This window comes from Dama dama, chromosome 2 (genome assembly GCF_033118175.1).
Source record: "Dama dama isolate Ldn47 chromosome 2, ASM3311817v1, whole genome shotgun sequence".
NCBI lineage: Eukaryota > Metazoa > Chordata > Mammalia > Artiodactyla > Cervidae > Dama > Dama dama.
Genome location: NC_083682.1, coordinates 52,359,736 through 52,385,229, shown reverse-complemented (window position 1 = coordinate 52,385,229; position 25,494 = coordinate 52,359,736).

Genomic DNA, 25,494 nt, shown 5'->3' with positions numbered 1-25,494 from the left:
GCGGGAGACCCAGGGTCCCTTTCCACGTGCCACAGGGATCCTGGGACTCCTATCCATTTTCAAGAGGAGTCAGGCATCGTCTCCTTTGGAAGCATTGATCTCCGCGGACCTCTCGAGTTTTCAAAGGATGTGAGGCCTCGGTCGCCATGAGGCGGAGAACTCGGTCTTTCTCTGTGGTCTCCACAGGGGATTCAGACATCCCTTCGTCTTGGGAGATTCAAGACGAGCCTGCATTCAATTCACTGCAGGGATATCCGGCCTTACTTCGAGTCAGAGCATCTCGGTGTCCATTCCACTTGAGGCCACAAACTCAGGATCCCTCTCACATACCTGTAGCTGAGAGAAGCCTCCTCTTGAGGTGCTTGTGGAAAGTTGGTATTCCTCTTGAGTCGAAGCCAGGGACTAAGCTCTCATCTCGAGTTAATTTGGGGTCCACGGAGCCCTTTCGTGTTGCTCCAGTGACCTCAGGATCCCTCTAGACTTGAGACAGTGATCTTGGGTTTTCTCTGGAGTGCCATCAAGGAAATCAAGGCTCCTTTCACGTTTGATGTGGAACACGGAATTGCTCTGCACGCAGTGCAGGGGAATCGGGTCTCATCGCCTGGCGAGGGGTAGTCTCATGGTTTTTCTCGAGTTGCTGCCGAAACCAGGGGTATATTCTCGAGTTACGGTGGGAAGGGCCCTTCCAGACATGTGTTTATTCTGCGATGTCAGAACTCCTGCCTAGGTGCGAGGGACACCTCGGGATTCTCCTCGAGTCTTGGCATGGCAACTGGGACGCGTCTCCACGTGAGGCGGGAGACCCAGTGTCCCGTTCCACGTGCCACAGGGATCCTGGGACTCCTATCCATTTTCAAGAGGAGTCAGACATCGTCTCCTTGGGAAGCATTGATCTCCGCGGACCTCTAGAGTTTTCAAAGGATGTGAGGCCTCCGGACGCGATGAGGCAGAGAACTAGGTCTTTCTCTGTGGTCTCCACTGGGGATTCAGACATCCCTTCGTCTTGGGAGATGCAAGACGAGCCTGCATTCAATTCACTGCAGGGATATCCGGCCTTACTTCGCGTCAGAGCATCTCGGTGTCCATTCCACTTGAGGCCACAAACTCAGGGTCCCTCTCACATACCTGTAGCTGAGAGAAGCCTCCTCTTGAGGTGCTTGTGGAAAGTTGGTATTCCTTTTGAGTCGAAGCCCGGGACTAAGCTCTAATCTCGAGTTGATTTGTGATCCACGCAGCCCTTTCATGGTGCTACAGTTACCTCAGGATTCCTCTAGACTTGAGACAGTGATCTTGGGTTTTCTCTGGAGTGCCATCAAGGAAATCAAGGCTGCTTTCACTTTTAATGTGGAACACGGAATTGCTCTGCACGCAGTGCAGTGGAATCGGGCCTCATCTCGCGGCGAGGGGGAAGTCTCATGCTTTTTCTCGAGTTGCGGCCGGAACCTGGGGTATATTCTCGAGTTACGACGGGGAGGGCCCTTCCAGACACTTGTTTGTTCAGCGACGTCAGGACCCCTGCCTAGGTGCGAGGGACACCTCGGGATTCTCCTCGAGTCTTTGCATTGCAATTGGGACGCGTCTCCACGTGAGGCGGGAGACCCAGGGTCCCTTTCCACGTGCCACAGATATCCTGGGACTCCTATCCATTTTCAAGAAGAGTCAGGCATCGTCTCCTTTGGAAGCATTGATCTCCGCGGACCTCTAGAGTTTTCAAAGGATGTGAGGCCTCCGCTCGCGATGAGGCAGAGGACTAGGTCTTTCTCTGTGGTCTCCACAGCAGATTCAGACATCCCTTCGTCTTGGGGGATGCAAGACGAGCCTGCATTCAATTCACTGCAGGGATATCCGGCCTTACTTCGAGTCAGAGTATCTCGGTGTCCATTCCACTTGAGGCCTCAAACTCAGGGTCCCTCTCACATACCTGTAGCTGAGAGAAGCCTCCTCTTGAGGTGCTTGTGGAAAGTTGGTATTCCTCTTGACTCGAAGCCAGGGACTAAGCTCTCAATTCGACTTGTTTTGTGGTCCACGGAGTGCTTTCGTGTTGCTACAGTGACCTCAGGATCCCTCTAGACTTGAGACAGTGATCTTGGGTTTTCTCTGGAGTGCCATCAAGGAAATCAAGGCTCCTTTCACGTTTGATGTGGAACACGGAATTGCTCTGCACGCATTGCAGGGGAATCGGGCCTCATGTCGCGGCGAGGGGGAAGTCTCATGGTTTTTCTCGAGTTGCGCCGGAACCTGGGGTATATTCTCGAGTTACGACGGGGAGGGCCCTTCCAGACACGTGTTTGTTCAGCGACGTCAGGACTCCTGCCTAGGAGCGAGTGACACCTCGGGATTCTCCTCGAGTCTTGGCATGGCAATTGGGAGGCATCTCCACGTGAGGCGGGAGACCCAGGGTCCCTTTCCACGTGCCACAGGGATCCTGGGACTCCTATCCATTTTCAAGAGGAGGCAGGCATCGTCTCCTTTGGAAGCATTGATCTCCTCGGACCTCTCGAGTTTTCAAAGGATGTGAGGCCTCCGGGGGCGATGAGGCGGAGAACTCGGTCTTTCTCTGTGGTCTCCACAGGGGATTCAGACATCCCTTCGTCTTGGGAGATGCAAGATGAGCCTGCATTCAATTCACTGCAGGGATATCCGGCCTTACTTCGAGTCAGAGCATCTCGGTGTCCATTCCACTTGAGGCCAAAAACTCGGGGTCCCTCAAATATACCTGTAGCTGAGAGAAGCCTCCTCTGGAGGTGCTTGTGGAAAGTTGGTATTCCTCTTGACTCTAAGCCAGGGACTAAGCTCTCATCTCGAGTTGATTTGGGGTCCACGGAGCCCTTTCGTGTTGCTCCAGTGACCTCAGGATCCCTCTAGACTTGAGACAGTGATCTTGGGTTTTCTCTGGAGTGCCATCAAGGAAATCAAGGCTCCTTTCACTTTTGATGTGGAACAAGGAATTGCTCTGCACGCAGGGCAGGGGAATCGGGCCTCATCTCGGGGCGAGGGGGAAGTCTCATAGTTTTTCTCGAGTTGCGGCCGGAACTTCGGGTATATTCTGAAGTTACAACGGGGAGGGCCCTTCCAGACACGTGTTTGTTCAGCGACGTCAGAACTCCTGCCTAGGTGCGAGGGACACCTCGGGATTCTCCTCGAGTCTTGGCATGGCAATTTGGACGCGTCTCCACGTGAGGCGGGAGACCCAGGGTCCCTTTCCACGTGCCACAGGGATCCTGGGACTCCTATCCATTTTCAAGAGGAGTCAGGCATCGTCTCCTTTGGAAGCATTGATCTCCGCGGACCTCTCGAGTTTTCAAAGGATGTGAGGCCTCGGTCGCCATGAGGCGGAGAACTCGGTCTTTCTCTGTGGTCTCCACAGGGGATTCAGACATCCCTTCGTCTTGGGAGATTCAAGACGAGCCTGCATTCAATTCACTGCAGGGATATCCGGCCTTACTTCGAGTCAGAGCATCTCGGTGTCCATTCCACTTGAGGCCACAAACTCAGGATCCCTCTCACATACCTGTAGCTGAGAGAAGCCTCCTCTTGAGGTGCTTGTGGAAAGTTGGTATTCCTCTTGAGTCGAAGCCAGGGACTAAGCTCTCATCTCGAGTTAATTTGGGGTCCACGGAGCCCTTTCGTGTTGCTCCAGTGACCTCAGGATCCCTCTAGACTTGAGACAGTGATCTTGGGTTTTCTCTGGAGTGCCATCAAGGAAATCAAGGCTCCTTTCACGTTTGATGTGGAACACGGAATTGCTCTGCACGCAGTGCAGGGGAATCGGGTCTCATCGCCTGGCGAGGGGTAGTCTCATGGTTTTTCTCGAGTTGCTGCCGAAACCAGGGGTATATTCTCGAGTTACGGTGGGAAGGGCCCTTCCAGACATGTGTTTATTCTGCGATGTCAGAACTCCTGCCTAGGTGCGAGGGACACCTCGGGATTCTCCTCGAGTCTTGGCATGGCAACTGGGACGCGTCTCCACGTGAGGCGGGAGACCCAGTGTCCCGTTCCACGTGCCACAGGGATCCTGGGACTCCTATCCATTTTCAAGAGGAGTCAGACATCGTCTCCTTGGGAAGCATTGATCTCCGCGGACCTCTAGAGTTTTCAAAGGATGTGAGGCCTCCGGACGCGATGAGGCAGAGAACTAGGTCTTTCTCTGTGGTCTCCACTGGGGATTCAGACATCCCTTCGTCTTGGGAGATGCAAGACGAGCCTGCATTCAATTCACTGCAGGGATATCCGGCCTTACTTCGCGTCAGAGCATCTCGGTGTCCATTCCACTTGAGGCCACAAACTCAGGGTCCCTCTCACATACCTGTAGCTGAGAGAAGCCTCCTCTTGAGGTGCTTGTGGAAAGTTGGTATTCCTTTTGAGTCGAAGCCCGGGACTAAGCTCTAATCTCGAGTTGATTTGTGATCCACGCAGCCCTTTCATGGTGCTACAGTTACCTCAGGATTCCTCTAGACTTGAGACAGTGATCTTGGGTTTTCTCTGGAGTGCCATCAAGGAAATCAAGGCTGCTTTCACTTTTAATGTGGAACACGGAATTGCTCTGCACGCAGTGCAGTGGAATCGGGCCTCATCTCGCGGCGAGGGGGAAGTCTCATGCTTTTTCTCGAGTTGCGGCCGGAACCTGGGGTATATTCTCGAGTTACGACGGGGAGGGCCCTTCCAGACACTTGTTTGTTCAGCGACGTCAGGACCCCTGCCTAGGTGCGAGGGACACCTCGGGATTCTCCTCGAGTCTTTGCATTGCAATTGGGACGCGTCTCCACGTGAGGCGGGAGACCCAGGGTCCCTTTCCACGTGCCACAGATATCCTGGGACTCCTATCCATTTTCAAGAAGAGTCAGGCATCGTCTCCTTTGGAAGCATTGATCTCCGCGGACCTCTAGAGTTTTCAAAGGATGTGAGGCCTCCGCTCGCGATGAGGCAGAGGACTAGGTCTTTCTCTGTGGTCTCCACAGCAGATTCAGACATCCCTTCGTCTTGGGGGATGCAAGACGAGCCTGCATTCAATTCACTGCAGGGATATCCGGCCTTACTTCGAGTCAGAGTATCTCGGTGTCCATTCCACTTGAGGCCTCAAACTCAGGGTCCCTCTCACATACCTGTAGCTGAGAGAAGCCTCCTCTTGAGGTGCTTGTGGAAAGTTGGTATTCCTCTTGACTCGAAGCCAGGGACTAAGCTCTCAATTCGACTTGTTTTGTGGTCCACGGAGTGCTTTCGTGTTGCTACAGTGACCTCAGGATCCCTCTAGACTTGAGACAGTGATCTTGGGTTTTCTCTGGAGTGCCATCAAGGAAATCAAGGCTCCTTTCACGTTTGATGTGGAACACGGAATTGCTCTGCACGCATTGCAGGGGAATCGGGCCTCATGTCGCGGCGAGGGGGAAGTCTCATGGTTTTTCTCGAGTTGCGCCGGAACCTGGGGTATATTCTCGAGTTACGACGGGGAGGGCCCTTCCAGACACGTGTTTGTTCAGCGACGTCAGGACTCCTGCCTAGGAGCGAGTGACACCTCGGGATTCTCCTCGAGTCTTGGCATGGCAATTGGGAGGCATCTCCACGTGAGGCGGGAGACCCAGGGTCCCTTTCCACGTGCCACAGGGATCCTGGGACTCCTATCCATTTTCAAGAGGAGGCAGGCATCGTCTCCTTTGGAAGCATTGATCTCCTCGGACCTCTCGAGTTTTCAAAGGATGTGAGGCCTCCGGGGGCGATGAGGCGGAGAACTCGGTCTTTCTCTGTGGTCTCCACAGGGGATTCAGACATCCCTTCGTCTTGGGAGATGCAAGATGAGCCTGCATTCAATTCACTGCAGGGATATCCGGCCTTACTTCGAGTCAGAGCATCTCGGTGTCCATTCCACTTGAGGCCAAAAACTCGGGGTCCCTCAAATATACCTGTAGCTGAGAGAAGCCTCCTCTGGAGGTGCTTGTGGAAAGTTGGTATTCCTCTTGACTCTAAGCCAGGGACTAAGCTCTCATCTCGAGTTGATTTGGGGTCCACGCAGCCCTTTCCTGTTGGTCCAGTGACATCAGGATCCCTCTAGACTTGAGACAGTGATCTTGGGTTTTCTCTGTAGTGCCATCAAGGACATCAAGGCTCCTTTCACGTTTGATGTGGACTACGTAATTGCTCTGCACGTAGTGCAGGGGAATCGGGTCTCATCTCGCGGGGAGGGGGAACTCTCATGGTTTTTCTCAAGTTGCGGCCGGAACCTGGTGTATATTCTCGAGTTACGACGGGGAGGGCCCTTCCAGACAAGTGTTTGTTAAGCGACGACAGGACTCCTTCCTAGGTTCGAGGGACACCTCGGGATTCTCCTAAAGTCTTGGCATGTCATTTGTGACGTGTCTCCACATGAAGCGGGAGACCCAGGGTCCCTTTCCACGTGCCACAGGGATCCTGGGACTCCTATCCATTTTCAAGAGGAGTCAGGCATCGTCTCTTTGGAAGCATTGATCTCCGCGGACCTCACGAGTTTTCAAAGGATGTGAGGCCCCCGGTCGCGATGAGGCGGAGAACTAGGTCTTTCTCTGTGGTCTCCACAGGGGATTCAGACATCCCTTCGTCTTGGGAGATGCAGGACGAGCCTTCATTCAATTCACTGCAGTGATATCGGGCCTTACTTCTAGTCAGAGCATCTCGGTGTCCATTCCACTTGAGGCCACAAACTCAGGGTCCCTCAAATATACCTGTAGCTGAGAGAAGCCTCCTCTTGAGGTGCTTGTGGAAAGTTGGTATTCCTATTGAGTCGAAGCCATTGACTAAGCTCCCATCTCGAGATGATTTGGGGTCCACGGAGCCCTTTCGTGTTGCTCCAGTGACCTCAGGATCCCTCTAGACTAGAGACAGTGACTTTGGGTTTTCTCTGGAGTGCCATCAAGGAAATCAAGGCTCCTTTCCCGTTTGATGTGGAACACGGAATTGCTCTGCACGCAGTGCAGGGGAATCGGCCCTCATCTCGCGGTGAGGGCGAAGTCTCATGGTTTTTCTCGAGTTGCGGCCGGAACCTGGGGTATATTCTCGAGTTACGACGGGGAGGGCCCTTCCAGACACGTGTTTGTTCAGCGACATCAGGACTCCTGCCTAGGTGCGAGGGACACCTCGGGATTCTCCTCGAGTTTTGGCATGGCAATTGGGACGCGTCTCCACGTGAGGCGGGAGACCCAGGGTCCCTTTCCACGTGCCATAGGGATCCTGGGACTCCTATCCATTTTCAAGAGGAGTCAGGCATCGTCTCCTTTGGAAGCATTGATCTCCGCGGACCTCTCAAGTTCTCAAAGGATGTGAGGCCTCCGGTCGCGATGAGTGGGAGGACTAGTTCTTTCTCTGTCGTCTCCACAGGGGATTCAGACATCCCTTCGTCTTGGGAGATGCAAGACGAGCCTGCATTCAATTCACTGCAGGGATATCCGGCCTTACTTCGAGTCAGAGCATCTTGGTGCCCATTCCACTTGAGGCCACAAACTCAGTGTCCCTCTCACATACATGTAGCTGAGAGAAGCCTCCTCTTGAGGTGCTTGTGGAAAGTTGGTATTCCTCTTGAGTCAAAGCCAGGGAGTAAGCTCAAATCTCGAGATGATTTGGTGTCCACGGACCCCTTTCGTGTTGCTCCAGTGACCTCAGGATCCCTCTAGTCTAGAGACAGTGACTTTGGGTTTTCTCTGGAGTGCCATCAAGGAAATCAAGGCTCCTTTCACGTTTGATGTGGAACACGGAATTGCTCTGCACGCAGTGCAGGGGAATCGGGCCTCATCTCGCGGCGAGGGGGAAGTCTCATGGCTTTTTGCGAGTTGCGGCCGGAACCTGGGGTATATTCTCGAGTTACGACGGGGAGGGCCCTTCCAGACACGTGTTTGTTCAGCGACGTCAGGACCCCTGCCTAGGTGCGAGGGACACCTCGGGATTCTCCTCGAGTCTTTGCATTGCAATTGGGACGCATCTCCACGTGAGGCGGGAGACCCAGGGTCCCTTTCCACGTGCCACAGATATCCTGGGACTCCTATCCATTTTCAGGAGTAGTCAGGCATCGTCTCCTTTGGAAGCATTGATCTCCGCGGACCTCTAGAGTTTTCAAAGGATGTGAGGCCTCCGCTCGCGATGAGGCAGAGGACTAGGTCTTTCTCTGTGGTCTCCACAGCAGATTCAGACATCCCTTCGTCTTGGGGGATGCAAGACGAGCCTGCATTCAATTCACTGCAGGGATATCCGGCCTTACTTCGAGTCAGAGCATCTCGGTGTCCATTCCACTTGAGGCCTCAAACTCAGGGTCCCTCTCACATACCTGTATCTGAGAGAAGCCTCCTCTTGAGGTGCTTGTGGAAAGTTGGTATTCCTCTTGACTCGAAGCCAGGGACTAAGCTCTCAATTCGACTTGTTTTGTGGTCCACGGAGTGCTTTCGTGTTGCTACAGTGACCTCAGGATCCCTCTAGACTTGAGACAGTGATCTTGGGTTTTCTCTGGAGTGCCATCAAGGAAATCAAGGCTCCTTTCACGTTTGATGTGGAACACGGAATTGCTCTGCACGCATTGCAGGGGAATCGGGCCTCATGTCGCGGCGAGGGGGTAGTCTCATGGTTTTTCTCGAGTTGCGGCCGGAACCTGGGGTATATTCTCGAGTTACGACGGGGAGGGCCCTTCCAGACACGTGTTTGTTCAGCGACGTCAGGACTCCTGCCTAGGAGGGAGTGACACCTCGGGATTCTCCTCGAGTCTTGGCATGGCAATTGGGAGGCATCTCCACGTGAGGCGGGAGACCCAGGGTCCCTTTCCTCGTGGCACAGGGATCCTGGGACTCCTATCCATTTTCAAGAGGAGTCAGGCATCGTCTCCTTTGGAAGCATTGATCTCCTCGGACCTCTCGAGTTTTCAAAGTATGTGAGGCCTCCGGTCGCGATGAGGCGGAGAACTCGGTCTTTCTCTGTGGTCTCCACAGGGGATTCAGTCATCCCTTCGTCTTGGGAGATGCAAGATGAGCCTGCATTCAATTCACTGTAGGGATATCCGGCCTTACTTCGAGTCAGAGCATCTCGGTGTCCATTTCACTTGAGGCCAAAACCTCGGGGTCCCTCAAATATACCTGTAGCTGAGAGAAGCCTCCTCTGGAGGTGCTTGTGGAAAGTTGGTATTCCTCTTGACTCTAAGCCAGGGACTAAGCTCTCATCTCGAGTTGATTTGGGGTCGACGCAGCCCTTTCCTGTTGGTCCAGTGACATCAGGATCCCTCTAAACTTGAGACAGTGATCTTGGGTTTTCTCTGGAGTGCCATCAAGGACATCAAGGCTCCTTTCACGTTTGATGTGGACTACGTAATTGCTCTGCACGTAGTGCAGGGGAATCGGGTCTCATCTCGCGGGGAGGGGGAACTCTCATGGTTTTTCTCAAGTTGCGGCCGGAACCTGGGGTATATTCTCGAGTTACGACGGGGAGGGCCCTTCCAGACAAGTGTTTGTTTAGCGACGACAGGACTCCTTCCTAGGTTCGAGGGACACCTCGGGATTCTCCTAAAGTCTTGGCATGTCATTTGTGACGTGTCTCCACATGAAGCGGGAGACCCAGGGTCCCTTTCCACGTGCCACAGGGATCCTGGGACTCCTATCCATTTTCAAGAGGAGTCAGGCATCGTCTCTTTGGAAGCATTGATCTCCGTGGACCTCACGAGTTTTCAAAGGATGTGAGGCCCCCGGTCGCGATGAGGCGGAGAACTAGGTCTTTCTCTGTGGTCTCCACAGGGGATTCAGACATCCCTTCGTCTTGAGAGATGCAGGACGAGCCTTCATTCAATTCACTGCAGTGATATCGGGCCTTACTTCTAGTCAGAGCATCTCGGTGTCCATTCCACTTGAGGCCACAAACTCAGGGTGCCTCTCACATACCTGTAGCTGAGAGAAGCCTCCTCTTGAGGTGCTTGTGGAAAGTTGGTATTCCTATTGAGTCGAAGCCATTGACTAAGCTCCCATCTCGAGATGATTTGGGGTCCACGGAGCCCTTTCGTGTTGCTCCAGTGACCTCAGGATCCCTCTAGACTAGAGACAGTGACTTTGGGTTTTCTCTGGAGTGCCATCAAGGAAATCAAGGCTCCTTTCCCGTTTGATGTGGAACACGGAATTGCTCTGCACGCAGTGCAGGGGAATCGGCCCTCATCTCGCGGTGAGGGCGAAGTCTCATGGTTTTTCTCGAGTTGCGGCCGGAACCTGGGGTATATTCTGGAGTTACGACGGGGAGGGCCCTTCCAGACACGTGTTTGTTCAGCGACGTCAGGACTCCTGCCTAGGTGCGAGGGACACCTCGGGATTCTCCTCGAGTTTTGGCATGGCAATTGGGACGCGTCTCCACGTGAGGCGGGAGAACCATGGTACCTTTCCAAGTGCCACAGGGATCCTGGGACTCCTATCTATTTTCAAGAGGCGTCAGGCATCGTCTCCTTTGGAAGCATTGATGTCCGCGGACCTCACGAGTTTTCAAAGGATGTGAGGCTTCCGGTCTCGATGAGGCGGAGAACTAGGTCTTTCTCTGTGGTCTCCACAGGGGATTCAGACATCCCTTCGTCTTGGGAGATGCAAGACGAGCCTGCATTCAATTCACTGCAGGGATATCCGGCCTTATTTCGAGTCAGAGCATCTCGGTGTCCATTCCACTTGCGGCCACAAACTCAGGGTCCCTCTCACATACCTGTAGCTGAGGCAAGCCTCCTCTTGAGGTGCTTGTGGAAAGTTGGTATTCCTCTTGAGTCTAAGCCAGGGACTAAGCTCTCATCTCGAGTGGATTTGGTGTCCACGGAGCCCTTTGTTGTTGCTCCAGTGACCTCAAGATCCCTCTAGACTTGAGACAGTGATCTTGGGTTTTCTCTGGAGTGCCATCAAGGAAATCAAGGCTCCTTTCACGTTTGATGTGGAACACGGAATTGCTCTGCAGCAGTGCAGGGGAATCGCGCCTCAACTCGCGGCGAGTGGGAAATCTCATGGTTTTTCACGAGTTGCGGCCGGAACCTGGGGTATATTCTCGAGTTACGATGGGGAGGGCCCTTCAAGACAGGTGTTTGTTCAGCGACGACAGGACTCCTGCCTAGGTGCGAGGGACACCTAGGGATTCTCCTCGAGTCTTGGCATGGCAATTGGGACGCATCTCCACGTGAGGCGGGAGACCCAGTGTCCCTTTCCACGTGTCACAGGGATCCTGGGACTCCTATCCATTTTCAAGAGGAGTCAGGCATCGTCTCCATTGGAAGCATTGATCTCCGCGGACCTCTCGAGTTTTCAAAGGATGTGAGGGCTCCGGTCGCCATGAGGCGGAGAACTCGGTCTTTCTCTGTGGTCTCCACAGCGTATTCAGACATCCCTTCGTCTTGGGAGATGCAAGACGAGCCTGCATTCAATTCACTGCAGGGATATCCGGCCTAACTTCGAGTCAGAGCATCTCGGTGTCCATTCCACTTGAGGCCACAAACTCAGGGTCCCTCTCACGTACCTGTAGCTGAGAGAAGCCTCCTCTTGAGGTGCTTGTGGAAAGTTGTTATTCCTCTTGAGTCGAAGCCAGGGACTAAGCTCATCTCGAGTTGATTTGGGGTCCACGGAGCTCTTTGTTGTTGCTCCAGTGACCTCAGGATCCCTCTAGACTTGAGACAGTGATCTTGGGTTTTCTCTGGAGTGCCATCAAGGAAATCAAGGCTCCTTTCACGTTTGATGTGGAACACGGAATTGCTCTGCACGCAGTGCAGGGGAATCGGGCCTCAACTCGTGGCAAAGGGGAAGTCTCATGGTTTTTCTCGAGTTGCGGCCGGAACCTGGGGTATATTCTCGAGTTACGACGGGGAGGGCCCTTCCAGACACGTGTTTGTTCAGCGACGTCAGGACTCCTTCCTAGGTGCGAGGGACAACTCGGAATTCTCCTCGAGTCTTGGCATGGCAATTGGGACGCGTCTCCACGTGAGGCGGGAGACCCAGGGTCCCTTTCCACGTGCCACAGGGATCCTGGGACTCCTATCCATTTTCAAGAGGAGTCAGGCATCGTCTCCTTCGGAAGTATTGATCTCCGCGGACCTCTCGAGTTTTCAAAGGATATGAGGCCTCCGGTTGCGTTGAGGTGGAGGACTAGGTCTTTCTCTGTGGTCTCCACAGGGCATTCAGACATCCCTTCGTCTTGGGAGATGCAAGACGAGGCTGGATTCAATTCACTGCAGGGATATCCGGCCTTATTTCGAGTCAGAGCATCTCGGTGTCCATTCCACTTGAGGCCACAAATTCAGGGTCCCTCTCACATACATGTAGCTGAGAGAAGCCTCCTCCTGAGGTGCTTGTGGAAAGTTGGTATTCCTCTTGACTCGAAGCCAGGGACTAAGCTCTCATCTCGAGTTGATTTGGGGTCCACGGAGCCCTTTCGTGTTGCTCCAGTGACCTCAGGATCCCTCTAGACTTGAGACAGTGATCTTGGGTTTTCTCTGGAGTGCCATCAAGGAAATCAAGGCTCCTTTCACTTTTGATGTGGAACAAGGAATTGCTCTGCACGCAGGGCAGGGGAATCGGGCCTCATCTCGGGGCGAGGGGGAAGTCTCATGGTTTTTCTCGAGTTTCGGCCGGAACCTCGGGTATATTCTGGAGTTACAACGGGGAGGGCCCTTCCAGACACGTGTTTGTTCAGCGACGTCAGAACTCCTGCCTAGGTGCGAGGGACAACTCGGGATTTTCATCGAGTATTGGCATGGCAATTGGGATGCGTCTCCACGTGAGGCGGGAGACCCAGGGTCCCTTTCCACGTGCCATAGGGATCCTGGGACTCCTATCCATTTTCAAGAGGAGTCGGGCATCGTCTCCTTTGGAAGCATTGATCTCTGCAGACCTCTCGAGTTTTCAAAGGATGTGAGGCCTCCGGTCGCGATGAGGCGGAGGACTAGGTCTTTCTCTGTGGTCTCCACAGGGGATTCAGACATCCATTTGTCTTGGGAGATGCAAGACGAGCCTGCATTCAATTCACTGCCAGGATATCTGGCCTTACTTCGAGTCAGAGCATCTCGGTGTCCATTCCACTTGAGGCCACAAACTCGGGGTCCCTCAAATATACCTGTAGCTGAGAGAAGCCTCCTCTTGAGGTGCTTGTGGAAAGTTGTTATTCCTCTTGAGTCTAAGCCAGGGACTAAGCTCTCATCTCGAGTTGATTTGGGGTCCACGGAGCCCTTTCCTGTTGGTCCAGTGACCTCAGGATCCCTCTAGACTTGAGACAGTGATCTTGGGTTTTCTATGGAGTGCCATCAAGGAAATCAAGGCTCCTTTCACGTTTGATGTGGAACACAGAATTGCTCTGCATGCAGTGCAGGGGAATCGGGCCTCAACTCGCGGCGAGGGGGAAATCTCATGGTTTTTCTCGAGTTGCGGCCGGAACCTGGGGTATATTGTCGAGTTACGACGGGGAGGGCCCTTCTAGACACGTGTTTGTTCAGCGACGTCAGGACTCCTGCCTAGGTGCGAGGGACACCTCGGGATTCTCCTCGAGTCTTGGCATGGCAATTTGGACGCGTCTCCACGTGAGGCGGGAGACCCAGGGTCCCTTTCCACGTGCCACAGGGATCCTGGGACTCCTATCCATTTTCAAGAGGAGTCAGGCATCGTCTCCTTTGGAAGCATTGATCTCCGCGGACCTCTCGAGTTTTCAAAGGATGTGAGGCCTCGGTCGCCATGAGGCGGAGAACTCGGTCTTTCTCTGTGGTCTCCACAGGGGATTCAGACATCCCTTCGTCTTGGGAGATTCAAGACGAGCCTGCATTCAATTCACTGCAGGGATATCCGGCCTTACTTCGAGTCAGAGCATCTCGGTGTCCATTCCACTTGAGGCCACAAACTCAGGGTCCCTCTCACATACCTGTAGCTGAGAGAAGCCTCCTCTTGAGGTGCTTGTGGAAAGTTGGTATTCCTCTTGAGTCGAAGCCAGGGACTAAGCTCTCATCTCGAGTTAATACGGGGTCCACGGAGCCCTTTCGTGTTGCTCCATTGACCTCAGGATCCCTCTAGACTTGAGACAGTGATCTTGGGTTTTCTCTGGAGTGCCATCAAGGAAATCAAGGCTCCTTTCACGTTTGATGTGGAACACGGAATTGCTCTGCACGCAGTGCAGGGGAATCGGGTCTCATCGCCTGGCGAGGGGTAGTCTCATGGTTTTTCTCGAGTTGCTGCCGAAACCAGGGGTATATTCTCGAGTTACCGTGGGAAGGGCCCTTCCAGACATGTGTTTATTCTGCGATGTCAGAACTCCTGCCTAGGTGCGAGGGACACCTCGGGATTCTCCTCGAGTCTTGGCATGGCAACTGGGACGCGTCTCCACGTGAGGCGGGAGACCCAGTGTCCCCTTCCACGTGCCACAGGGATCCTGGGACTCCTATCCATTTTCAAGAGGAGTCAGACATCGTCTCCTTGGGAAGCATTGATCTCCGCGGACCTCTAGAGTTTTCAAAGGATGTGAGGCCTCCGGACGCGATGAGGCAGAGAACTAGGTCTTTCTCTGTGGTCTCCACTGGGGATTCAGACATCACTTCGTCTTGGGAGATGCAAGACGAGCCTGCATTCAATTCACTGCAGGGATATCCGGCCTTACTTCGCGTCAGAGCATCTCGGTGTCCATTCCACTTGAGGCCACAAACTCAGGGTCCCTCTCACATACCTGTAGCTGAGAGAAGCCTCCTCTTGAGGTGCTTGTGGAAAGTTGGTATTCCTTTTGAGTCGAAGCCCGGGACTAAGCTCTAATCTCGAGTTGATTTGTGATCCACGCAGCCCTTTCATGGTGCTACAGTTACCTCAGGATTCCTCTAGACTTGAGACAGTGATCTTGGGTTTTCTCTGGAGTGCCATCAAGGAAATCAAGGCTGCTTTCACGTTTAATGTGGAACACGGAATTGCTCTGCACGCAGTGCAGGGGAATCGGGCCTCATCTCGCGGCGAGGGGGAAGTCTCATGCTTTTTCTCGAGTTGCGGCCGGAACCTGGGGTATATTCTCGAGTTACGACGGGGAGGGCCCTTCCAGACACTTGTTTGTTCAGCGACGTCAGGACCCCTGCCTAGGTGCGAGGGACACCTCGGGATTCTCCTCGAGTCTTTGCATTGCAATTGGGACGCGTCTCCACGTGAGGCGGGAGACCCAGGGTCCCTTTCCACGTGCCACAGATATCCTGGGACTCCTATGCATTTTCAAGAAGAATCAGGCATCGTCTCCTTTGGAAGCATTGATCTCCGCGGACCTCTAGAGTTTTCAAAGGATGTGAGGCCTCCGCTCGCGATGAGGCAGAGGACTAGGTCTTTCTCTGTGGTCTCCACAGCAGATTCAGACATCCCTTCGTCTTGGGGGATGCAAGACGAGCCTGCATTCAATTCACTGCAGGGATATCCGGCCTTACTTCGAGTCAGAGTATCTCGGTGTCCATTCCACTTGAGGCCTCAAACTCAGGGTCCCTCTCACATACCTGTAGCTGAGAGAAGCCTCCTCTTGAGGTGCTTGTGGAAAGTTGGTATTCCTCTTGACTCGAAGCTAGGGACTAAGCTCTCAATTCGACTTGTTTTGTGGTCCACGGAGTGCTTTCGTGTTGCTACAGTGACCTCAGGATCCCTCTAGACTTGAGACAGTGATCTTGGGTTTTCTCTGGAGTGCCATCAAGGAAATCAAGGCTCCTTTCACGTTTGATGTGGAACACGGAATTGCTCTGCACGCATTGCAGGGGAATCGGGCCTCATGTCGCGGCGAGGGGGAAGTCTCATGGTTTTTCTCGAGTTGCGGCCGGAACCTGGGGTATATTCTCGAGTTACGACGGGGAGGGCCCTTCCAGACACGTGTTTGTTCAGCGACGTCAGGACTCCTGCCTAGGAGCGAGTGACACCTCGGGATTCTCCTCGAGTCTTGGCATGGCAATTGGGAGGCATCTCCACGTGAGGCGGGAGACCCAGGGTCCCTTTCCACGTGCCACAGGGATCCTGGGACTCCTATCCATTTTCAAGAGGAGGCAGGCATCGTCTCCTTTGGAAGCATTGATCTCCTCGGACCTCTCGAGTTTTCAAAGGATGTGAGGCCTCCGGTCGCGATGAGGCGGAGAACTCGGTCTTTCTCTGTGGTCTCCACAGGGGATTCAGACATCCCTTCGTCTTGGGAGATGCAAGATGAGCCTGCATTCAATTCACTGCAGGGATATCCGGCCTTACTTCGAGTCAGAGCATCTCGGTGTCCATTCCACTTGAGGCCAAAACCTAGGGGTCCCTCAAATATACCTGTAGCTGAGAGAAGCCTCCTCTGGAGGTGCTTGTGGAAAGTTTGTATTCCTCTTGACTCTAAGCCAGGGACTAAGCTCTCATCTCGAGTTGATTTGGGGTCCACGCAGCCCTTTCCTGTTGGTCCAGTGACATCAGGATCCCTCTAGACTTGAGACAGTGATCTTGGGTTTTCTCTGGAGTGCCATCAAGGACATCAAGGCTCCTTTCACGTTTGATGTGGACTACGTAATTGCTCTGCACGTAGTGCAGGGGAATCGGGTCTCATCTCGCGGGGAGGGGGAACTCTCATGGTTTTTCTCAAGTTGCGGCCGGAACCTGGGGTATATTCTCGAGTTACGACGGGGAGGGCCCTTCCAGACAAGTGTTTGTTAAGCGACGACAGGACTCCTTCCTAGGTTCGAGGGACACCTCGGGATTCTCCTAAAGTCTTGGCATGTCACTTGTGACGTGTCTCCAGATGAAGCGGGAGACCCAGGGTCCCTTTCCACGTGCCACAGGGATCCTGGGACTCCTATCCATTTTCAAGAGGAGTCAGGCATCGTCTCTTTGGAAGCATTGATCTCCGCGGACCTCACGAGTTTTCAAAGGATGTGAGGCCCCCGGTCGCGATGAGGCGGAGAACTAGGTCTTTCTCTGTGGTCTCCACAGGGGATTCAGACATCCCTTCGTCTTGAGAGATGCAGGACGAGCCTTCATTCAATTCACTGCAGGGATATCGGGCCTTACTTCTAGTCAGAGCATCTCGGTGTCCATTCCACTTGAGGCCACAAACTCAGGGTCCCTCTCACATACCTGTAGCTGAGAGAAGCCTCCTCTTGAGGTGCTTGTGGAAAGTTGGTATTCCTATTGAGTCGAAGCCATTGACTAAGCTCCCATCTCGAGATGATTTGGGGTCCACGGAGCCCTTTCGTGTTGCTCCAGTGACCTCAGGATCCCTCTAGACTAGAGACAGTGACTTTGGGTTTTCTCTGGAGTGCCATCAAGGAAATCAAGGCTCCTTTCCCGTTTGATGTGGAACACGGAATTGCTCTGCACGCAGTGCAGGGGAATCGGCCCTCATCTCGCTGTGAGGGCGAAGTCTCATGGTTTTTCTCGAGTTGCGGCCGGAACCTGGGGTATATTCTGGAGTTACGACGGGGAGGGCCCTTCCAGACACGTGTTTGTTCAGCGACGTCAGGACTCCTGCCTAGGTGCGAGGGACACCTCGGGATTCTCCTCGAGTTTTGGCATGGCAATTGGGACGCGTCTCCACGTGAGGCGGGAGACCCAGGGTCCCTTTCCACGTGCCATAGGGATCCTGGGACTCCTATCCATTTTCAAGAGGAGTCAGGCATCGTCTCCTTTGGAAGCATTGATCTCCGCGGACCTCTCAAGTTCTCAAAGGATGTGAGGCCTCCGGTCGCGATGAGGGGGAGGACTAGTTCTTTCTCTGTCGTCTCCACAGGGGATTCAGACATCCCTTCGTCTTGGGAGATGCAAGACGAGCCTGCATTCAATTCACTGCAGGGATATCCGGCCTTACTTCGAGTCAGAGCATCTTGGTGCCCATTCCACTTGAGGCCACAAACTCAGTGTCCCTCTCACATACTTGTAGCTGAGAGAAGCCTCCTCTTGAGGTGCTTGTGGAAAGTTGGCATTCCTCTTGAGTCAAAGCCAGGGACTAAGCTCAAATCTCGAGATGATTTGGGGTCCACGGACCCCTTTCGTGTTGCTCCAGTGACCTCAGGATCCCTCTAGTCTAGAGACAGTGACTTTGGGTTTTCTCTGGAGTGCCATCAAGGAAATCAAGGCTCCTTTCACGTTTGATGTGGAACACGGAATTGCTCTGCACGCAGTGCAGGGGAATCGGGCCTCATCTCGCGGCGAGGGGGAAGTCTCATGGCTTATTGCGAGTTGCGGCCGGAACCTGGGGTATATTCTCGAGTTACGACGGGGAGGGCCCTTCGAGACACGTGTTTGTTCAGCGACGACAGGACTCGTGCCTAGGTGTGAGGGACACCTCGGGATTCTCCTCGAGTCTTGGCATGTCAATTGGGACGCATCTCCACGTGAGGCGGGAGACCCAGGGTCCCTTTCCACGTGCCACAGGGATCCTGGGACTCCTATCCATTTTCAAGAGGAGTCAGGCATCTTCTCCTTTGGAAGCATTAATCGCCGCAGGCCTCTCGAGTTTTCAAAGGATGTGAGGCCTCCGGTCGCGATGAGGTGGAGGACTAGGTCTTTCTCTGTCGTCTCCACAGGGGATTCAGACATCCCTTCGTCTTGGGAGATGCAAGACGAGTCTGCATTCAATTCACTGCAGGGATATCCGGCCTTACTTCGAGTCAGAGCATCTCGGTGTCCATTCCACTTGAGGCCACAAATTCAGGGTCCCTCTCACATACCTGCAGCTGAGAGAAGCCTCCTCTTGAGGTGATTGTGGAAAGTTGGCATTCCTCTTGATTCGAAGCCAGGGACTAAGCTCTCATCACGAGTTAATTTGGGTTCCACGGAGCCCTTTCTTGTTGCTACAGTGACCTCAGGATCCCTCTAGACTTGAGACAGTGATCTTGGGTTTTGTCTGGGGTGCCATCAAGGAAATCAAGGCTCCTTTCACGTTTGATGTGGAACACGGAATTGCTCTACTTGCAGTGCAGGGGAATCCGGCCTCATCTCGCGGCAAGGGGGAAGTCTCATGATTTTTCTCGAGTTGCGGCCGGAACCTGGGGTATATTCTCGAGTTACAACAGGGAAGGCCCTTCCAGACACGTGTTTGTTCAGCGACGTCAGGACTCCTGCCTAGGTGCGAGGGACACCTCGGGATTCTCCACGAATCTTGGCATGGCAATTGGGACGCGTCTCCACGTGAGGCGGGAGACCCAGGGTCCCTTTCCACGTTCCACAGGGATCCTGGGACTCCTATCCATTTTCAAGAGGAGTCAGGCATCGTCTCCTTTGGAAGCATTGATCTCCGCGGACCTCTCGAGTTTTCAAAGGATGTGAGGCCTCCGCTCGCGATGAGGCGGAGAACTAGGTCTTTCTCTGTGGTCTCCACAGGGGATTCAGGCATCCCTTCGTCTTGGGAGATGCAAGACGAGCCTGCATTCAATTCACTGCAGGGATATCCGGCTTTACTTCGAGTCAGAGCACCTCGGTGTCCATTCCACTTGAGGCCACAAACTCAGGGTCCCTCTCACATACCTGTTGCTGAGAGAAGCCTCCTCTTGAGGTGCTTGTGGAAAGTTGGTATTCCTCTTGAGTCGAAGCCAGGGACTAATCTCTCATCTCAAGTTGATTTGGGGTCCACGGAGCCCTTTCGTGTTGCTCCAGTGACCTCAGGATCCCTCTAGACTTGAGACAGTGATCTTGTGTTTGCTCTGGAGTGCCATCAAGGAAATCAAGGCTCCTTTCACTTTTGTTGTGGAACACGGAATTGCACTGCACGCAGTGCAGGGGAATCGGGCCTCATCTCACGGTGAAGGGGAAATCTCATGGTTTTTCTCGAGTTGCGGCCGGAACCTGGGGTATATTCTCGAGTTAGGACGGGGAGGGCCCTTCCAGACACGTGTTTTTTCAGCGACGTCAGGACTCCTGCCTAGGTGCGAGGGACACCTCGGGATTCTCCTCGAGTCTTGGCATGGCAATTGGGACGCGTCTCCACGAGAGGCGGGAGACCCAGGGTCCCTTTCCACTTGCCACAGGGATCCTGGGACTCCTATCCATTTTCAAGAGGAGTCAGGCATCGTCTCCTTTGGAAGCATTGATCTCCACAGACCTCTCGAATTTTCAAAGGATGTGAGGTCTCCGCTCGCGATGAGGCGGAGGACTAGGACTTTCTCTGTGGTCTCCACAGGGGATTCAGACATCCCTTCATCTTGGGAGATGCAAGAGGAGCCTGCATTCAATTCACTGCAGGGATATCCGGCCTTACTTCGAGTCAGAGCATCTCGGTGTCCATTCCACTTGAGGCCACAAACTCAGGGTCCCTCTCACATACCTGTAGCTGAGAGAAGCGTCCTATTGAGGTGCTTATGAAAAGTTGGTATTCCTCTTGAGTCGAAGCCAGGGACTAATCTCTCATCACGAGTTGAAATGGGGTCCACGCAGCCCTTTCGTGTTGCTCCAGTGACCTCAGGATCCCTCTAGACTTGAGACAGTGATCTTGGGTTTTCTCTGGAGTGCCATCAAGGAAATCAAGGCTCCTTTCACGTTTGATGTGGAACACGGAATTGCTCTGCACGCAGTGCAGGGGAATGGGGCCTCATCTCGCGGAGAGGGGAAGTCTCATGGTTTTTCTCGAGTTGCGGCCAGAACCTGCGGTATATTCTCGAGTTACGACTCGGAGGGCCCGTCCAGACACGTGTCTGTTCAGCGACATCAGAACTCCTGCCTAGGTTCGATGGACACCTCGGTATTCTCCCCGAGTCTTGGCATGGCAATTGGGACGCGTCTCCACATGTGGCCTGAGACCCAGTGTCGTTTTTGACGGGCCACAGGGATTCTGGGACTCCTATCTATTTTCAAGAGGAGTCAGGCATCGTCTCCTTTGGAAGCATATATCTCCGCGGACCTCTCGAATTTTCAAAGGATGTGAGGCCTCCGGTCGCGTTGAGGCGGAGGACTAGGTCTTTCTCTGTGGTCTCCACAGGGGATTCAACATCCCTTCGTCTTGGGAGATGCAAGACGAGGCTGCATTCAATTCACTGCAGGGATATCCAGCCTTACTTCGAATCAGAGCATCTCGGTGTCCATTCCAATTGAGGCCACAAACTCAGGGTCCCTCTCACATACCTGTAGCTGAGAGAAGACTCCTCTTGAGGTGCTTGTGGAAAGTTGGTACTCCTCTTGAGTTGAAGCCAGGGACTAAGCTTTCATCTCGAGTTGATTTGGGTTCCACGGAGCCCTTTCATGCTGCTACAGTGGCCTCAGGATCCCTCTAGACTTGAAACAGTGACTTTTGATTTTCTCTGGAGTGCCATCAAGGAAATCAAGGCTCCTTTCACGTTTGATGTGGAACACGGAATTGCTCTGCACGCAGTGCTTGGGAATCGGGCCTCATCTCGCGGCGAGGGGGAAGTCTCATGGTTTTTCTTGAGTTCCGGCCGGAACCTGGGGTATATTCTCGAGTTACGACGGGGAGGGCCCTTCCGGACACGTGTTTGTTCAGCGTCGTCAGGACTCCTGCCTAGGTGCGAGGGACACCTCGGGATTCTCCTCGAGTCTTGGCATGGCAATTGGGACGCGTCTCCACGTGAAGCGGGAGACCCAGGGTCCCTTTCCACGTGCCACAGGGATCCTGGTACTCCTATCCATTGTCAAGAGGAGTCAGGCATCGTCTCCTTTGGAAGCATTGATCTCCGCGGACCTCTCGAGTTTTCAAAGGATGTGAGGCCTCCGTTCGCGATGATGCGGAGAACTAGGTCTTTCTCTGTGGTCTCCACAGGGGATTTAGACATCCCTTCGTCTTGGGAGATGCAAGACGAGCCTGCATTCAATTCACTGCAGGGATATCCGGCCTTATTTCGAGTCAGAGCATCTCGGTGTCCATTCCACTTGAGGCCACAAACTCAGGGTCCCTCTCACATACCTGTGGCTGAGAGAAGCCTCCTCTTGAGGTGCTTGTGGAAAGTTGGTATTCCTGTTGAGTTGAAACCAGGGACTAAGCTCTCATCTCGAGTTGATTTGGGATCCACGGAGCCCTTTCGTGTTGCTCCAGTGACCTCAGGATCCCTCTAGACTAGAGACAGTGACTTTGGGTTTTCTCTGGAGTGCCATCAAGGAAATCAAGGCTCCTTTCACGTTTGATGTGGAACACGGAATTGCTCTGCACGCAGTGCAGGGGAATCGGCCCTCATCTCGCGGTGAGGGCGAAGTCTCATGGTTTTTCTCGAGTTGCGGCCGGAACCTGGGGTATTTTCTGGAGTTACGACGGGGAGGGCCCTTCCAGACACGTGTTTGTTCAGCGACGTCAGGACTCCTGCCTAGGTGCGAGGGACACCTCGGGATTCTCCTCGAGTTTTGGCATGGCAATTGGGACGCGTCTCCACGTGAGGCGGGAGACCCAGGGTCCCTTTCCACGTGCCATAGGGATCCTGGGACTCCTATCCATTTTCAAGAGGAGTCAGGCATCGTCTCCTTTGGAAGCATTGATCTCTGCGGACCTCTCAAGTTCTCAAAGGATGTGAGGCTTCCGGTCGCGAAGAGGGGAGGACTAGTTCTTTCTCTGTCGTCTCCACAGGGGATTCAGACATCCCTTCGTCTTGGGAGATGCAAGACGAGCCTGCATTCAATTCACTGCAGGGATATCCGGCCTTACTTCGAGTCAGAGCATCTTGGTGCCCATTCCACTTGAGGCCACAAACTCAGTGTCCCTCTCACATACATGTAGCTGAGAGAAGCCTCCTCTTGAGGTGCTTGTGGAAAGTTGGTATTCCTCTTGAGTCAAAGCCAGGGACTAAGCTCTCATCTCGAGATGATTTGGGGTCCACGGACCACTTTCGTGTTGCTCCAGTGACCTCAGGATCCCTCTAGTCTAGAGACAGTGACTTTGGTTTTTCTCTGGAGTGCCATCAAGGAAATCAAGGCTCCTTTCACGTTTGATGTGGAACACGGAATTGCTCTGCACGCAGTGCAGGGGAATCGGGCCTCATCTCGCGGCGAGGGGGAAGTCTCATGGCTTTTTGCGAGTTGCGGCCGGAACCTGGGGTATATTCTCGAGTTACGACGGGGAGGGCCCTTCGAGACACGTGTTTGTTCAGCGACGACAGGACTCGTGCCTACTTGCGAGGGACACCTCGGGATTCTCCTCGAGTCTTGGCATGTCAATTGGGAGGCATCTCCACGTGAGGCGGGAGACCCAGGGTCCCTTTCCACGTGTCACAGGGATCCTGGGACTCCTATCCATTTTCAAGAGGAGTCAGGCATCTTCTCCTTTGGAAGCATTAATCTCCGCAGGCCTCTCGAGTTCTCAAAGGATGTGAGGCCTCCGGTCGCGATGAGGTGGAGGACTAGGTCTTTCTCTGTCGTCTCCACAGGGGATTCAGACATCCCTTCGTCTTGGGAGATGCAAGACGAGTCTGCATTCAATTCACTGCAGGGATATCCGCCCTTACTTCGAGTCAGAGCATCTCGGTGTCCATTCCACTTGAGGCCACAAACTCAGGGTCCCTCTCACATACCTGCAGCTGAGAGAAGCCTCCTCTTGAGGTGATTGTGGAAAGTTGGCATTCCTCTTGATTCGAAGCCAGGGACTAAGCTCTCATCACGAGTTAATTTGGGTTCCACGGAGCCCTTTCTTGTTGCTACAGTGACCTCAGGATCCCTCTAGACTTGAGACAGTGATCTTGGGTTTTGTCTGGGGTGCCATCAAGGAAGTCAAGGCTCCTTTCACGTTTGATGTGGAACACGGAATTGCTCTACTTGCAGTGCAGGGGAATCCGGCCTCATCTCGCGGCAAGGGGGAAGTCTCATGGTTTTTCTCGAGTTGCGGCCGGAACCTGGGGTATATTCTCGAGTTACCAAGGGGAGGGCCCTTCCAGACACGTGTTTGTTCAGCGACGTCAGGACTCATGCCTAGGTGCGAGGGACACCTCGGGATTCTCCTCGAGTCTTGGCATGGCAATTGGGACGCGTCTCCACGTGAGGCGGGAGACCCAGGGTCCCTTTCCACGTGCCACAGGGATCCTGGGACTCCTATCCATTTTCAAGAGGAGTCAGGCATCGTCTCCTTTGGAAGCATTGATCTCCGCGGGCCTCTCGAGTTTTCAAAGGGTGTGAGGTTTCCGGTCGCGATGAGGTGAAGAACTAGGTCTTTCTCTGTGGTCTCCACAAAGGATTCAGACATCCCTTCGTCTTGGGAGATTCAAGACGAGCCTGCATTCAATTCACTGCAGGGATATCCGGCCTAACTTCGAGTCAGAGCTTCTCCGTGTCCATTCCACTTGAGGCCACAAAATCAGGGTACCTCTCACATACCTGTAGCTGAGAGAAGCCTCCTCTTGATGTGCTTGTGGAAAGTTGGTACTCCTCTTGAGTCGAAGCCACGGACTAAGCTCTCATCTCGAGTTGATTTGGGGTCCACGGAGCCCTTTCTTGTTGCTACAGTGACCTCAGGATTCCTCTAGACTTGAGACAGTGATCTTGGGTTTTCTCTGGAGTGCCATCAAGGAAATCAAGTCTCCTTTCACGTTTGATGTGGAACACGGAATTGCTCTGCACGCAGTGCAGGGGAATCGGGCCTCATCTCGCGGCGAGGGGGAAGTCTCATGCTTTTTCTCGAGTTGCGGCCGGAACCTGGGGTATATTCTCGAGTTACCAAGGGGAGGGCCCTTCCAGACACGTGTTTGTTCAGCGACGTCAGGACTCCTGCCTAGGTGCGAGGGACACCTCGGGATTCTCCTCGAGTCTTGCATTGCAATTGGGACGCGTCTCCACGTGAGGCGGGAGACCCAGGGTCCCTTTCCACGTGCCATAGATATCCTGGGACTCCTATCCATTTTCAAGAGTAGTCAGGCATCGTCTCCTTTGGAAGCATTGATCTCCGCGGACCTCTAGAGTTTTCAAAGGATGTGAGGCCTCCGCTCGCGATGAGGCAGAGGACTAGGTCTTTCTCTGTGGTCTCCACAGCAGATTCAGACATCCCTTCGTCTTGGGGGATGCAAGACGAGCCTGCATTCAATTCACTGCAGGGATATCCGGCCTTACTTCGAGTCAGAGCATCTCGGTGTCCATTCCACTTGAGGCCTCAAACTCAGGGTCCCTCTCACATACCTGTAGCTGAGAGAAGCCTCCTCTTGAGGTGCTTGTGGAAAGTTGGTATTCCTCTTGACTCGAAGCCAGGGACTAAGCTCTCAATTCGACTTGTTTTGTGGTCCACGGAGTGCTTTCGTGTTGCTACAGTGACCTCAGGATCCCTCTAGACTTGAGACAGTGATCTTGGGTTTTCTCTGGAGTGCCATCAAGGAAATCAAGTCTCCTTTCACGTTTGATGTGGAACACGGAATTGCTCTGCACGCATTGCAGGGGATTCGGGCCTCATGTCGCGGCGAGGGGGAAGTCTCATGGTTTTTCTCGAGTTGCGGCCGGAACCTGGGGTATATTCTCGAGTTACGACGGGGAGGGCCCTTCCAGACACGTGTTTGTTCAGCGACGTCAGGACTCCTGCCTAGGAGCGAGTGATACCTCGGGATTCTCCTCGAGTCTTGGCATGGCAATTGGGAGGCATCTCCACGTGAGGCGGGAGACCCAGGGTCCCTTTCCACGTGCCACAGGGATC